Here is a 15541-nt window from a genome sequence, read left to right on the forward strand (position 1 = left end):
TAAATGTGAATGGATTAAACAATCCAACAAAATGAAAAAGAACAACAGATTGAACAAGAAAACAAAACCCTACAATCTGTTGCTTACAAGAAACACATTTAAAAAAATAAGACATACACAAAATAAAACTGAGAAGATGGAAAATTTTTTTTTACTATGTGTCAAGTGAATCCAAAAAGCAAGAACTGCTATCATACTGACAAAGGAAAAACATTCAAAAAATAAAAAGGGAATAACTACTTTAGGATACTACTTTATGGTGAAAGGAACCATAGACAACAAACTAACACCAGTAAATAAACTTATATGCTCCAAATGCCTTAGCATTCAAATTCATAACGGAAACATTAACTGTGCTACAAGAAGACATAAACAGTAACACAATAGCGACAGGGTACTTTGATATCCATCTCACAGTTTTGGATAAGCCTAACAGAATGAGAAACAGGAAATTAGAGTTAAAAGACTTATGGTGTCTTCTAAAGAGGGTAGCAAAAAACCCCTACAATATATATTTTTCATCACCATGTGAAACTTTTACAAAAATTGACCACATATTAGGGCACAGAGATATTACAAACAAATGTAAAAAGGAAGAAATAGTCAATATATCTTTTATAGACCATAATGCAATAAAAATAGTAATTCACTCAGGGACCACAAACAGAAAACACAGACTCCAAAGGAGATTAAACAGTGAAATCCTAAAAAATGAGTGGGTCAAAGTACAAATAATAGAAATAATTAATAATTATTTGAAAGAAAATGATAATGATAAAATAACATACCAAAATTGCTGGAATGCAGCTAAAGCAGTTCTCAGGGGTAAAATAATATTTCTACAAACATACATTAACAAAATAGAAAGAGAGGATCTAAGTGTGCATTTAAAAAAAAATTAGAAAGCCAACAAATAAACAAACCTAAAATAAGCAAAAATGAGAGATTTTCAAAATTGAAGAATAAACCAGAAACAAAAAGACCCAAAGAAATTACAAAACTAAAAGCTGATTCTTTAAGTTGACAAACCTTTAGATAATCTAATGAAAAAGAGAAGGGCAGAAAATAAAATTAATAAAAGAGCAAACAAGCAAGCAAAATCACAACAAAACTAGAAGAAAATCTAAAAAATCAGAACATATTATGCAGTTATATGCTAACAAAATTGAGAACACAACACAGGAAAATCTTCAAAAATGTAAAATTCTTAAACTATCCAAAGGTCAGATAGACTTTTTAAATAACTCAACATCAGAAAAGGAGATAGATTCAGATGTAAGAGAAATACCAAAGGAAAAAACTCTTGGTCTTGATGGATTCACAAAAGAATTCTATCAAATTCTGAAAGAAAAATTAGTACTAATACCTCACAAATTATTCTCAAAAATTAAGAAAGAAAGCTCTTTGCTGGGATCCTTTTATGAGACAAATATAGTCCTAATACCAAAACTAGGGGAATATAAAAAAGGGAAAATGACAGACCAATATTGTTATTGAATACTGACTCAAAAACTTAACAAAATCCTATCAGACTATAGCAATTTATCTAAGAAATTATTCATTATGACCAAATTTTATATATATCTATATCTATATATCATATCTCTATATATCTATATCTATATATCAGGGACGCAAGGATGGCTCAGCATTAGCTAATGAATCAATATAATTAATCACATTAAAAACTTATATATCTAAGACCACACAATCATCTCAGTAGATGCACAAAAAGCCTTTGACAAAGTGCAGCACTTTTTTATGCTAAAAATTCTACAAAATCCAGGCATAGAGGTACCTATATAGAAAATATCATAAATAGCATCTATCCAAAACTAAAAGTAAACATATGCAATTATTGTTGTGTTTGTCCTTCATTTTCAAAGAGGACCACAACATCAGGGAAATGATGACATGAATTGCAGTTGTCTCACTTGAGTGAGGGAGGGCTATGCAAGATCACCAGCCTCACATTCTCCTCCAGAGCCCATCTGGGTCTAGTGGCCAGATATTCATCAGGATGATTGGAGATGGCTCAGGAAGCAATGGGAGAACTTGGCCCTTTTCGGCTAAGGCCTTTTCAGGTTCTCACTTTGAGTGAGGTAATGGCCATTCAGTGAATAGGCCTCTTTAAGAAGTGAGTCAAAACAACTCTTAGGTACCACATCTCTCCTGCCAGATTGGCTAAAATGACAAAACAGGAAAATGATAAATGCTGGAGAGGATGTGGGAAAATTGGAACATTGCTGGTGGAGTTGTGAACTGATCCAGCAATTCTGGAGAGCAATTTGGAACTATGTCCAAAGGGCTATAAAAATGTTCATACCCTTTGACCCAGCAATACCACTTCTAGGGTTGTATCCCAAAGAGATCACACAAGTGGGAAAAGGACCCGTATGTACAAAAATATTTATAGGGGCTCTTTTTGTAGTAACAAAGAATTAGAAATCAAGGGGAAGCCCATCAATTGGGGAATGGCTGAACGAGTTGTGGTATATGAATGTGATGGAATACTATTGTGCTATAAGAAATGGGGAAGATACGGACTTCATAATAACCTGGAAAAACCTACACGATATAATGCTGAGTGAGCGGAGCAGAACCAGGAGAACATTATACACAACCAAAGATATATGGATTCTGTGATGACTAACCTTGATGGACCTCACTCTTCTCAGCAACACAAGGTTCAAAGACAACTCCAAAGGACTCATGAGGGAGAGAGACATCTACATCCAGAGAAAGAACTATGGATTCTGAAGGCAGATTGAGGCACACTGCTCTCCTTTTTTTTTCTTTTGTTTTTTTCTCTTTGTTTTTTCGGTTTTGTTTCTTCTTTCTCATGATTCATTCCATTGGTCATAATTCTTTACAACTTGACTATTGTGTAAATAAGTTCAATGTGAAGTCATATGTAGAAGATATATAAGATTTCATGCAGTCTTGGGAAGGGAGGGTGGAGGGGGGAAGAAAATCTGGAACTCGGGATCATTCGGAACTGAGTGGTGTAAACTAAAAATAAAAAATCTTAATTAAAAAAAAGAAGTGAGTTAAGGGATGGCCTCTTTAATTAAAAAAAAATCATTCTGGGAGGGGAAGACCCTCAGGGTTGCTGATCAAAAGAAAAAGAGTTACTATTGACATTCATTCAGAGCCAGGAGGGCCCAAGATATAGCCATTAAGTGGAGTTTGGGCAGGGACCTATTGTGGTGCAATCTGTGAGCACCAGAGTAAAATGAGTTGAAGTTTTGGTCTTTGAGAAGGAAGACAGAGAGAGAGAGAGAGAGAGAGAGAGAGAGAGAGAGAGAGAGAGAGAGAGAGAGAGAGAGAGAGATCAATGGAACAGACTAAACAAAGGAGAATCAAAAAGAATAGAACAATAACTCAGTGTTTGATAAAGTGGAAAACATAAATTAACTAGGGCAGAAAAACTCCTTTTTTGCTTAAAAATGTTTAGGAAAACTAGAAAGCAGAGCAGTCTGGCAGAAATTAGGCTTAGACTAATACCTCACACCATATTCCTTAATACATTCTAAATGGATATACAACCTTAATATTAATGATCAAACAATGAAAAAAATGAGATCATGTACTTCTCACAGCTATGGGCAGGAGATGTATTATTAACCAAATAAAATATAGAGGCAATTATAAAATAAATAACTTGGATTACATGAAACTAAAAAAGTTTTTGCACAGACAAAATTAATGCATTTAGGATAGTGTTTTAATAGAAAAAAATCTTTATTTCAAATTTCTCTAATTCAGGATATATAGACAATAAATATATATGACCAATAATAATTCCCCAACAGATAAATAGTCAAAGGATGTGGACAGTTTTCTAAAGAAGAATTGCAAAGTATTTACAACCACATTTAAAAAAAAGCTCCAAATCACTAGTAATAAGAGAACTGCAAAACAAAACAACCGTGAGGCTTCACCTCATACTCTGCAAATTGGCAAAGATGACAAAAAATGGCCATGGTCAATGTTGGAGGGGTCATGTAATGACAGGCATACTAATACATTGTTGGTGGAGCTGTGAAATAGTACAGCCATTTTTAGAAAGCAATTTGGAATTATGTACTAAAATTAAAAAAAAACTCAAATAATTCTAGTAAATCTTTGAACTCTTAAATCTCACAGGATTTTCTTAAATAACTCATGTAAATGTTGTCAAATGCCTTCAAAAATTGGCCACTATTCACATTGATTATTCTAACAACAATTCATGGAATCTTGGAGTCAGAATAGTCTAGCATCCAAACCATTCTGAATAGGCATCTGCCTGACAAAATGCCCACAAGCTTCTGCTGGAATGTGATTCTGTGGTTCCATGACACTCAGAAATTCAAAAAGATCTGTGGTTCCCTTAATTTGGATGCTCCACCTATGGCAGGATCATGCATGGATAGTGTCCTGCCATGTGGGCTGGCCAACCTGACTTCCTACAGCCCTATCCCTTTGCAGTCTAGGCTGGTTTTTCATTAAAAGGCATTGAATCTGTCCTGGAGAGTACTGTCAGTCAGTTAACAAGCGCTTCAGTGCATCAATACTTCCCCACAATGCAGATCAGAATCTAGATATACCAGGTACCTAGCCTGCCTATGCAAGAGTTACTTTTGTCTATGCACTCCCATTGGTTTGTCAGAGTGGGTCAACCCTGTATAAGTATATGCGTACGCATATGTTTATGTATATGTATATGTATATGCATACGTATGTATATGTGGATATGTGTATATATGCATACCTGTATATACGTGTGTGTGTGTGTGTGTGTGTGTGTGTGTGTGTGTATCTCAATGTTACGGCAGTGCTCCTTGGACATTTAAAGTTTAGGAGTTAGTTTTAGAAGATGTGCATGGAAAAAAGGAAAACTCACTACATACTAAATAGATGAAGCAAGGGAAAGAAATGGATGAAAATGAAAATGGAGGGCTGCTGTTAGACACAAATCTGGTAATCTGGCAATTAGCACCATGGGGCACAAAATGCTGAAAAGCAATGGCATCCCAACATGCTTCAGGGGCGTGCGTTCTTGGAAAGCATGCCAGAAGGTTCATTAGAAAAGAGACATCAGATTGTGATGTGGAATGTCTTCCGCCCCTTTCCCCTACTGCTACTCTTCGAGGGAAATCTTCCAGACATTAATATCCTCCCTGAACCAACATAACACCACCACCCTCTGGTCTCTGCTCATGTTCCTACGGACGACGGTAGCAGCTGTCGCACGTTTGCTGTAAGTTTGCATTTAAGTTGGGGAAAAAATGAATTGGCTTCATGGACTTTTTTTCTCTTTTGCTTTTGTCCCAAATGAAGGGAGAGGCATCTGGTAACAGGCAGAGTTGAGAGGTGACCTGGCATGAGGTAGATCTTGTACAGGAGGTATTATGGAGGTAGGCCAGAAGTACTTGACTATTTTAAGAAAGGAGAAAGGAAAACATTTCCCAATGGTTTTAGTAACTCAATGTGTTACTTGCTCTCTTTTTAGATCAGTTATTGAACACATGAGAAGGAATGCTTTTTGCCCCTGCTTTGTTCAGTTTCAGTAGCATCAACCTTTGTACTTAGTACCAATGCAAAGCAAAGCAGGACCTGAGCTTGTAAATAGGCGATGAGAAGGGAAAAACAAGAAATTAGGGGAAAGTTTTAAATGAGTTAAAGTCACAGGGACTAGCACATTTTATAAAACTGTATTCCCCAATATCGTTTCTTTTGGTAGAGAATCCAATGCCAACTCTTCTCTGTTTTTAGCATTTTAGTTTTCTGGTTTGACTTTTCTCTGTATATTTCAGAAAAATGAGTTTTCTTCATATTTTTCCAACACTTGAATTTTCCCTATTTGATTAGAATAGTTATTATTACATTTCAGAATGACTCTGAGCCAAAATGCTCCCCAAACTCAAAGAACTAGGGTAGCCATGGGAGGACTTTGATTGGTTAATTACAACAGGAACTGGAGCAAAGGAAGTTCATGTTCCCTTGGATACCAGTAAGGCACTAAATTCAAAAGCCAAACATGGTTTTATAAGGAGTCTGCACCCTCATGATGGTTAGGGTGACACTTTTCATACAATATAAATACTAATTTAGATCTCTACTTGTTCAGGGTCTACCTCCATTCATTTGGGGGTGGGAGGTATATAAAAGTTTTTTTTTCTCCCCAGAATTTCTCTATAATCATTTAAAATTCATGCAACTGACTTTAAGCAATTCTGAGAGCATTTAGGAAATCTGGAATTCATAGGAGTTTCTGCTATGGTTTCCCATATTATATAAAATTGTCATTTCTCCCATTGCACTAGAAGAAAAGAATGTTATTATTCTAGAAGAAGGAATTTTGGTTTTTCACCATGATCCAACACAAACGCTTGTGGTTTGGGGGTGCCTAACCTATTCTAAACTCAACATCCTGAAGCTGGAATTAATTGCTCATTAAGAGCACAAAGAGTTCTTTTTTCATTCTAATGTAAGTACAACATAGAACTTTTTGACATATTATGGAAAAATAACGTAGTTCTGAACTTTCCCTTTCCTTTTTTGTTACTTAGGTTTGGACTGGAGCCAGGCAGGCCAGGCTGCTCTGCTATAGCATGACCAAGAATGATTTTATTTAAACCTTAACAGAGAACTGATGAAACTCAGTGCATCCATTTGGATTTCTTTCAACACTCTTGGGTTGGAAAAAAGTTACATAGTGAGAATTAGGGAGTAATTCAAGTAGCTGAAGACAGGAGTTTTGAAGTGTTTAAAAATAGATATATAGTCAATTATTGAAATACAAACAGCCAACTCACAAACTCCCCACATGCATACAAATGGATGCTGCTTCACCACCACCCCCCCTTCCCAAGCCCCCACCTCAATGCACCACCAGGAACCACAGAGAAAAGAAAATCTGGAGCCTTTAGGTAAAGTTTGAGCTTAGAAGTAGAGAAAGGGAAAAATGTATAAAAAGCAAGAACAGTTTAAGGGAACAGACTTGAACCACATTTCCCTTTTCTTTCATTTCACAGGAACAGATTCATTTTTCTTTGTTCTAGTACCAGAAATCATATCAACTGTTGATTTAATTGTATTGAGAAACATTCTCTTCTAAGAAATGGAAGGCCCTTTGGGAAGCTTAAGGGGCTGTCTCTCACAAATTTGTTTGAATTAGGTTCATTTTCTTCCTAATTTAGTTGAGATCTGTTGCAATGAAGGAATAGGAGTTATGTTTGGGGTGGAATAAAGAAAGGTCCTAGGTTATAATGAATTTTGTGGGGAGAATGGGCTGTATGGTCTGCTGTGGTCTAGGCCAGGAGAAGGATACTTTAAGGGTAGGATGTGTATTGGGGTTTGGGGAAAGGGACACAGAAAAGGAGGTGGGAAGGTGTCACAGACAAGTTTCATTTATTTATTTAAATTTCAAATATTTAAATATTATTTCTTAATATTCAATATTTAAAAAATTTTCCCTTGGGCCAGTCTATGCTCAGAAAAGGGTAAGGAAATTTTTTTTTCTTCTCCAGGCTAAACCTTTAAACCGTCAGGTTGGTTTTATAACAAGTATTATTAGTTTTATAGTACAGCTATGTTATGAGTTAAAAATGCTTTTGTGGGATGGCCTGGAAACTTAACCATCCACTTGTAAAATTCCTTTTATGGAAAATGTATTCCAACTCCCAAACAAATGACTTAAAAACAAACTTTTGGAAGATAACACTTCCATATTGCAAGTTAGAGGTTCCTTTTAAATATTTCTTCTTTCCACCAGACTTATAACAATACTGAAAAGAGAACATGGCTTCCATGAGTGAAACACATTTCATTTTTCTCCAGAAAGCAAAACCAAAAACTCTTAATTGTAAACAGAATGTATAACACCAGAAGTTAATGGTCTTTTCTTTTTTTTTTCTGTTTCGATTTCTTTATTTTCCTTCTATTTCAGCTGTGTGTATGTGTTTGTGTGTTGTGGACCCCTTCCTTAGTCGGGTGAAACCTATGCATCCCTTCTCAGAATAATGATTGTTGCCTACATGCATGATTCACAGAAATGCTACATTCCAATTAAAGTATAGCAAAAATTAAGATGAGTTTTTTTGTCATCTAAATTTGCCGATCCCAAGACTGAGAACTCCTTGCTTTATAATAAAAAAAACTTACAAGATCAAACCTTACTTATCACTTAGTATTTTTTTAAAAGTACCATAAAGAGATGAATCACAATTATTATCATTATCATCTTCAGATTTTTAGAGGCAACATGGCAAAATGGAAAGAATACACATCTTGGTTTGTTATTTTGGTATTTCATGTACGTCTACAAGTCACCACCCCTCTCTGGGACTCAGTTTCTTCCTATGTCAATGAGGCTAACAAAACTTGTACCATCTACCTCATCAGGTTGTTATGGGGAAAATACTTTGTAAAACCTAAAATCAGTCTGTAAACAAAATTTTATTAAATGATTACTGTGAGCCAGGCTGCAGATGCAAAGGCAAAGATAGATCTTGCTCTCAGGGAGCTTGAGTTCTAATCAGAAAGACTACCAGGAGAAGGTGGGGTCTTAGCAGAGGCTTAAAGAAAACCAAATCAGGGAAGCTAAAGAGCAGAGGAGAGGGGGGCAGAGAATTCCAGGCACGGGGCCCAATCAATGCTTTGTGGAATTGCAACTAGGCCAATGTAGATGGCTCATAATATGTAAAGAGGGGAGTGAAAGGTAAGAAGACTGGGAAGGTGGGAAGGGGCCAGGTTAATGGAAACCTTTAAAATACCAAACAGAAGATTTCATATTTGATCCTGGAAGTAACAGGGATTCGCCAAAAAGCTCATTGAGAAGGGAGGTGACATGGTCAGATCTAGGCTTTAGAAAAATCACTTTGGTAGCTAAGTGGAGGATGAATTGTGGAAAGAGAAAAGATGTGAGGTAGAGAGACCTCAACAGGAGAATCGGTAATGACAGCCTTCCTGATAATGGACAATAAGGGAAGATGAGGGACAATAAGGGAGATACGCTACCTCCATAGGCAGCATATTTCCCTTTTGGACAGCTTTGATTCTTAGAAATCATATGTATTGGAAATATTTCAGCCATTGCTTCTAGTTCTTCAATTTGGTGGAAGACAAAAGACAGCTCTCCAAATTCCAGATGATAGCGATTAGGTAACCTTTAAATTGTTTCTTCCCCAGCCCTTCCACCATCCTGATCATTCATCTCTGGACAGACTCTAGTTTGCCAATGTCCCTCCTAACATGTAGCAAGCAGGATTTATTTTATTCATCCCACCATCTCTGCATTGAGGATATAGTTAGGGAACTAGGGAACTAGAAGATGAAAAAACCAAATGGGAAATATATAATATCTTATTTCAAAATCCCAAGGCTCTAAAATTTTGTTGATATGGGGACTACCATCACTGATGTAGTTCACACCTGTGTTTCCAGAATTGCTATGGCTGTAGCCAGTCTATAAGAATTTTTTTTAAAGGAGGGGAACTGACTCATGATTTCATTGATATAGAGAATACCTAGTGAGGAAAGTCCTTGGACCAATTCATACTGGCATCTACTCTGTAACTTGTAGGAGATGCCAGAGAAGCTTAAAAGTTAAATGAGTTGACCGGAGTGTGACCCAAAGATCTCCTTAACTCTAAGGACCACTTTCGATCCACTATCCCATTCTGCATCTCTGATAACATTAGTTCTTAGGTTGCCAACCTAAGCAACCAAATAAGTTACTACCTTGCAGTTTCCCCCTCAACCTGGGTAGGCCCATACTCTCCCTTCCAAATTCATACATCTACATACCCCTCATATATATATATATATATATATATATATATATAGACGTTTCCAATTGATCTAATTAAGAATTTCTAAACAATCAGTACCTATGATGTAGGCCCTGTAAAGATAATGATAAAGGTAGCCAAGTTGCCCAAAATTCCAGAGGGCTACTGATTCTCAAATTACTCATAGGTTATTTATCTTGCCATTATTCAAGCAACAAGCCTTCAAATTCCAGTAAGAGAGGCAGCCAGTTGCCAGGGGACTGTGACATTCTTAACAAATTTTCCAGAAAACAAAATACTAACACAGATAACAGGTATTTCTTTTTTCCTTTGGCAAATATTAATACTTCACAGCTAGCATATCCAGCCTGCTTAATTGGGCCTATAAAAACATGCTAAGCTATTTCACTTGCCACCATCTAATTCTTGTGACTTTGGCTCTGTAGCTTTTCACAGACAGGAAAACAGCGGGGGAAAAAAACAACCAACAATGAAATAACGCACTCCCCAACAGACCAACTGAAAAGAATCTTGAAGTTTCAAGTGAGATTTTACAAACACTGCAATCTGCGTGTATTTATCTACTTTAAAAGAGTGAATTGAATAATTCAGGGGCTCCTTAGAAAAAGAAAAAAAAAGGCGTCACTGAATTTGAACAGCAAATGAGAGAAATGGAGATGAGAAGGGGGTGAGTTCCTGGTTAAAAAAAAAAAAACTATATAGAAAACAACAAAGAAGACCAGAGGAAAAAAATGAAAAAACCGGGGAGGGACATATACAAAATAGCAGCCTTATTTAAGATGAATTTTTGACCTTATTTTAAAACATTTATGGATCCCAATTGCCTGTCATGAGATCACTTTCTTTCACAATACTGGCTTTTAAGCCTGCTGGGTACTTTAACTCAATTTATCCCATTTTTAAAAAAGTACATTGTGAGATAATTCCTTCCTCTTCCCCTGCCCCAGCCAGGATATCAGAAATTCTGTTGTGTTATGGTGTCAGAGAAAGGACAGTTGCGAGTCATCTTAATCAGATGGAAACAGGCCTCAGAGCTTTCAGACAAAAATCAGTGCCCATTTCTGGGCCCACAGTGATGCTGCTCAAAAAAGGTATATTTTATGATCTTTATTTATCAGATTACTTTGAAGAGTTTAGTATTCTTCAAAAGTGACTGTACTTGGCTCCCAAAGTCCTGCCTTATTGGAAGGGTTTGACTGACAGGAACGAAATGTGAATTCTCATATCCTTTGCCCCCCAGGCCTGTGCAAGAGGCTGAAGCAGTACATTGGCAGACCCTGAGGGTTGCACCATTGTGGTCAAGTTTCCCAGGCTTGTTTTTTTGTTCCTGGGCAGAAGGTACGAATGCTTTTCTTTGGCTTGAGAAGAGGAGGGGGGGGGAAGAGTGCCTGTGATTTCAAAGATGCACACTGGAAAACTTCCAGCACAATGAACACTCCTCTTCTTTTATGACAGTGTGCTTTCTGGTGTGAGGATGAAGGTCCTAGAATCCAGCTGGCCAAGGAAACTTATTTTCCTTGAAACGGAAATACTGGCCACTCTTGGCAAAGATCAGACTGCTCAGAGCATGGGAAACACACACACACACAGACAGACAGACACACACACATAGACATAGACACACACATAGTCACAGAGACAGACACATAGATATACACAGACACACACATAGACATACACAGACACACACTCACACAGACACACAGACACACACATACACAGACACACACACAGTACACACACTCACACACAGACATAGACAGACACACACACAGATCCAGACAGACAGATACACACACACACACACACACACACACACACACACACACACGGCTTCTCTTTGGCCGTCACTTTGTTTGCCCTCTTACACGCTTACCAATCTGTTACTCAGCCAGCACTCTTTCAGTGCTGGCCTCTGTACCTTCAAAGACAAAGAATGAAATACTCCTCACTCTCAAGGAGCTCACCTTTTAATATTTATCAATCACTGAATGCCAGGGCTAGGCACTGAGGAGAAAGGAGACAAAAATAAGTAGATGACAATCTGTGCCCTTCAGGAGATAGCCGCATATAACTGAGTGAAGGATGGGGGGTGGGGGGTAAGGTAGAAGATGGATAGAGTGCTAGACTCAGAGTGGGGTAAGGGTTCAAATGCGTGGTGTAGTGGATAGAGTGATGTTCCTGGAGTCAAGAGGACCTGAGTTCAAATTTGACCTTAGGCACTTAGTAGCTGTGTGACCTTGGGCAAGTCACTTAACCTTGTTTACCTCAGTTTCCTCATCTGTAAAATGAGCTGGAGAAGGAAATGGCAAACCACTCCAGTATCTTTGCCAAGACAGCCTCAACTGGGGTCACAGAGAGTTGGACATGACTGAAACAACTAACCAAAAGGGTTCAGGGTTCAAATCCATCTTCAGACACTTAGCTATCTGGCTCCCAGGCAATCACTTAACTCTTCAATTTTCCCATCTGTAAAATCGGGCTAATAATAGCACCTACCTCACAGGGTTTTTGAGATCAAATGGAATAACAGGTAAAGATCTGCCCAAACCTTAAAGTGTAATGTGTTAGCTATTATTAATCAATCAATTATTGACATGTATTTGGATCAACATGACTCCAAGCAGTATGAAATGGAGGCAAAGTACAGATCCGAAACTCGCCTTCTGAGAAAATTTGAGCCTGAGGAGAAAACTTCCAGCTGGGGAAAATGCGAGAAGGTTTCCTGAAGGAGTTGGTACCTGAAAAGCAGAGATGAGCAGGCACTCTGTACTTGGGGAAGAGCCGGTACAAATGTTGAAGGTGGGAGATGGTATGCTCAATTCAGGGAACCGCCTGCTTCATGTGCCCTAGTCTAAAGCAAGATCAGGCTTGTGTTGTGACAATTCCCCCTCCTTTTTTTGTGGCAGGGAGGAAGCTGTGATCTAAAGTGACTGTTTGGTGAGAGGACCACCATCCATCGGGTTCCCATCACCCTAGGTTTTCCCTGAAAGGTGACAAAGCTTTCTCTGGCACCAAGGGGCCAAGGCCCAAGCTGAGCCTCCCCTTATGCAACTTCTTGACTGCCTATATTGTCATGGTGATGTCGTAGCTCCCTGGCAAGGGTCTGCTGGTAAATGTTTAATAACTGGCTTTCTGAAAAGAAAAAGACATGTATGCATGACACACTTTGAGTTTAATCTGAATTATTAACACTATCCTCATCACTTTCTTAAGTCTGAACAATCAATAAAATAATAAATCAAGCCCTGATGTGTAGCATTTGCTGATTTCTGAGATATAAATGCTCACACTGAAAATTTCACAATTGGCTCTCCTACACTTATGAGCTGGTCCTGGCACAACTATGCTTCCTGGTTACTTAGGTCAGGGCTGTCCAACCTTAGGCTATCTTAGAGCTGCATTAAAATAAAATAGTTATTTGAGGGCCGCACCCAGAATAAAAAATACAGCACACTAATAGAAAATGGGGGAACGCGTGTCATCAATACGACAGGTGAAGACATGAAGAATAAAAGCAAACACAAAACAACACAACGACAACACAACGGTATAAAGGTAGGTGCATAATGACCAGTCTGCATCGTATAGACGGAACGCATCCCACAGATGGATTGAAAATTCCGTGCCATATGTTCCGTCCATAATACTGCTTAAAAACACCAAAGGAAATCGACATCAATAAGATTATTTATTATTTATTTATTTTTTTTGCAGGGAGGAAGGCAGGGCAATTGGGATTAAGTGACTTGCCCAAGGTCACACAGCTAGTGTGTCAAGTGTCTGAGGCCGGATTTGAACTCATGTCCTCCTGACTCCAGGGCCAGTGCTGCCCCAATGAGATTATTTATTAGTGATGGAATTAAAAAATCTAATATGCATTCCATGCAAATTATTATTCTATTTTTTCACTTGTGAAAATTAAAACCCACAGGCAGGCCACATAAAATCGCACTGTGGGCCGCATGCAGGCCGTATTTTGGACAGCCCTGACTTAGGTCATAAAAAAGGCCCTACAGAGAGAGCTGGCCCTTCAGGCTTGTTGGATGTCCCAAGACCACTTGAATCACCACACAGTCCCCTGCTAAGGCAAGAGGTCTGCACTGTCTACCTAAACTAAATATTCCAGTGTCCTTGTTGAATATCCTTTCTATGCCATATAAGCCCTGTAAGCCTCCTTTGTTTAGCTGAATGATCTATGAATGTATCGTTTTGTTTCAACGGCTAACCCAGACCTAAAGGGGATCAGCTTGAGTTAGGCCTGTCCCTTACATATGCCTTTTTATGCAAGAGCCTATGTGCTTTTTTTTTCCTGAAAAATCAAACTGTTCAATTCTGACATCCTTTATAATAAAATTAATAGCAACTATGATTTGAAAATGCCAAGTCCCTTTCTAAGGAGCTGGGGTCAGGTCACTCATCCTTAGTAGGACCTACTGATTGGATGGTAAGAGCTATTTAACCCTTCATTTAAAGAGGCCCATCCAGTCAATGAATTTACTTTGGATGACTATCACAGGGTCAAAATTAGTCTTCTAAATGCCAAACCTCAAGATGTTACTACAGCATAAATGTGAAAATGAAAGGAAAACATGTAGGTCATTGGGCTCAATTTCTCTCTCAAGTATGGATTGGACTAGCTGGTCTCTGAGGCCCCTTCTAGGTCTAGAGTCTGTGATTTTGATTGTGATCACAGGAATCCACATCTATGCCTTTGTTTATACAATTCCCCATGCCTGGAATGACTTCCATTTCCTTTGTTTGCTGTTGAATTCCTGCCATCTTATAAAGCCTAACAGAAATGCCATCTTGAAGCCACCAGGAAGCTCATTCTGATCACTGCCTATTGGTAATGACTTTCATCTTTTGATATCAAAAACACTGTTTTTAAACTCTCTGATGTGCTTATCAAGTAATATTGTATATTGTAGCTGACTGTGTTTGTATCTAATCTCCACCCCTATCTAGACTATAAACTCAACACTGATAGCTGAGATTGGGATTTATCTCAAGTTTGTATTTTCTTTACTGCCTTAGTACATTGCTTTCTTTTCAGTTCATTTATTAATGAATGAGGAGGTGAAAACATTTCCTTTGTTTCTCCCCCCTTCCCCAATAGAATTAGCTCCTTCAAAGCTGGTGTTTTGGGGCCCAATAATCATATCACACCAGTGAATACCAGTGCCTTGTAATTAAAAACAACACAGGAAACTTTGGGGTTGGAAGAGGGAAAGAGGGGATTTGGGAAGATGTAGGGTGCTGGTGGTATTATGAACAGAGACTTGATGATTAAAATATTGTCATCTTTGCCCCCCTCGATCACTTGGGGTGAGGTCTGTTGGGATGCGCAGTGCCATGTTGTACCCTATACCTACATGGAAGGAGAGGAAAAGGAGAGGAGAAGTATCCTTGCCTCTTCATATAACTAAGCCTATGGCAGACATCCTTTTAGAATTTTATGACAAATCTTTCTGTCCCCTGAAGGATAAAGATTTGAAATGACAAGACATAGAAAGTTCCCTCTGATCGAAAATATTGCTTACTTCTAAACAAAGGCTCTTGCAAGATTCTGGGACAATTATCAGTGTGAATTGTTCAAAAGTCAATATACAATCTCAATATACAATACTGGCATCACGATGATGCCTCTGTTTGAAAATCACACTCTTGACATTAGTTTCTGATGGTTTACTTCTAGTAACCATTTATCTTTTTTTTTTTTTTTTACTTCTTAGTGAGGA

General features: G+C 38.0%; 1 protein-coding gene across 2 annotated transcripts in view; it reads right to left on the bottom strand.

Annotated features, from left to right (window-relative positions):
* PARD3B (par-3 family cell polarity regulator beta) overlaps positions 1–15541 on the bottom strand; it is a 1291066-nt gene that overhangs the window by 120182 nt on the left and 1155343 nt on the right. The window lies entirely within an intron of this gene.

This window comes from Trichosurus vulpecula, chromosome 4, assembly GCF_011100635.1.
Source record: "Trichosurus vulpecula isolate mTriVul1 chromosome 4, mTriVul1.pri, whole genome shotgun sequence".
Classification (NCBI taxonomy): domain Eukaryota; kingdom Metazoa; phylum Chordata; class Mammalia; order Diprotodontia; family Phalangeridae; genus Trichosurus; species Trichosurus vulpecula.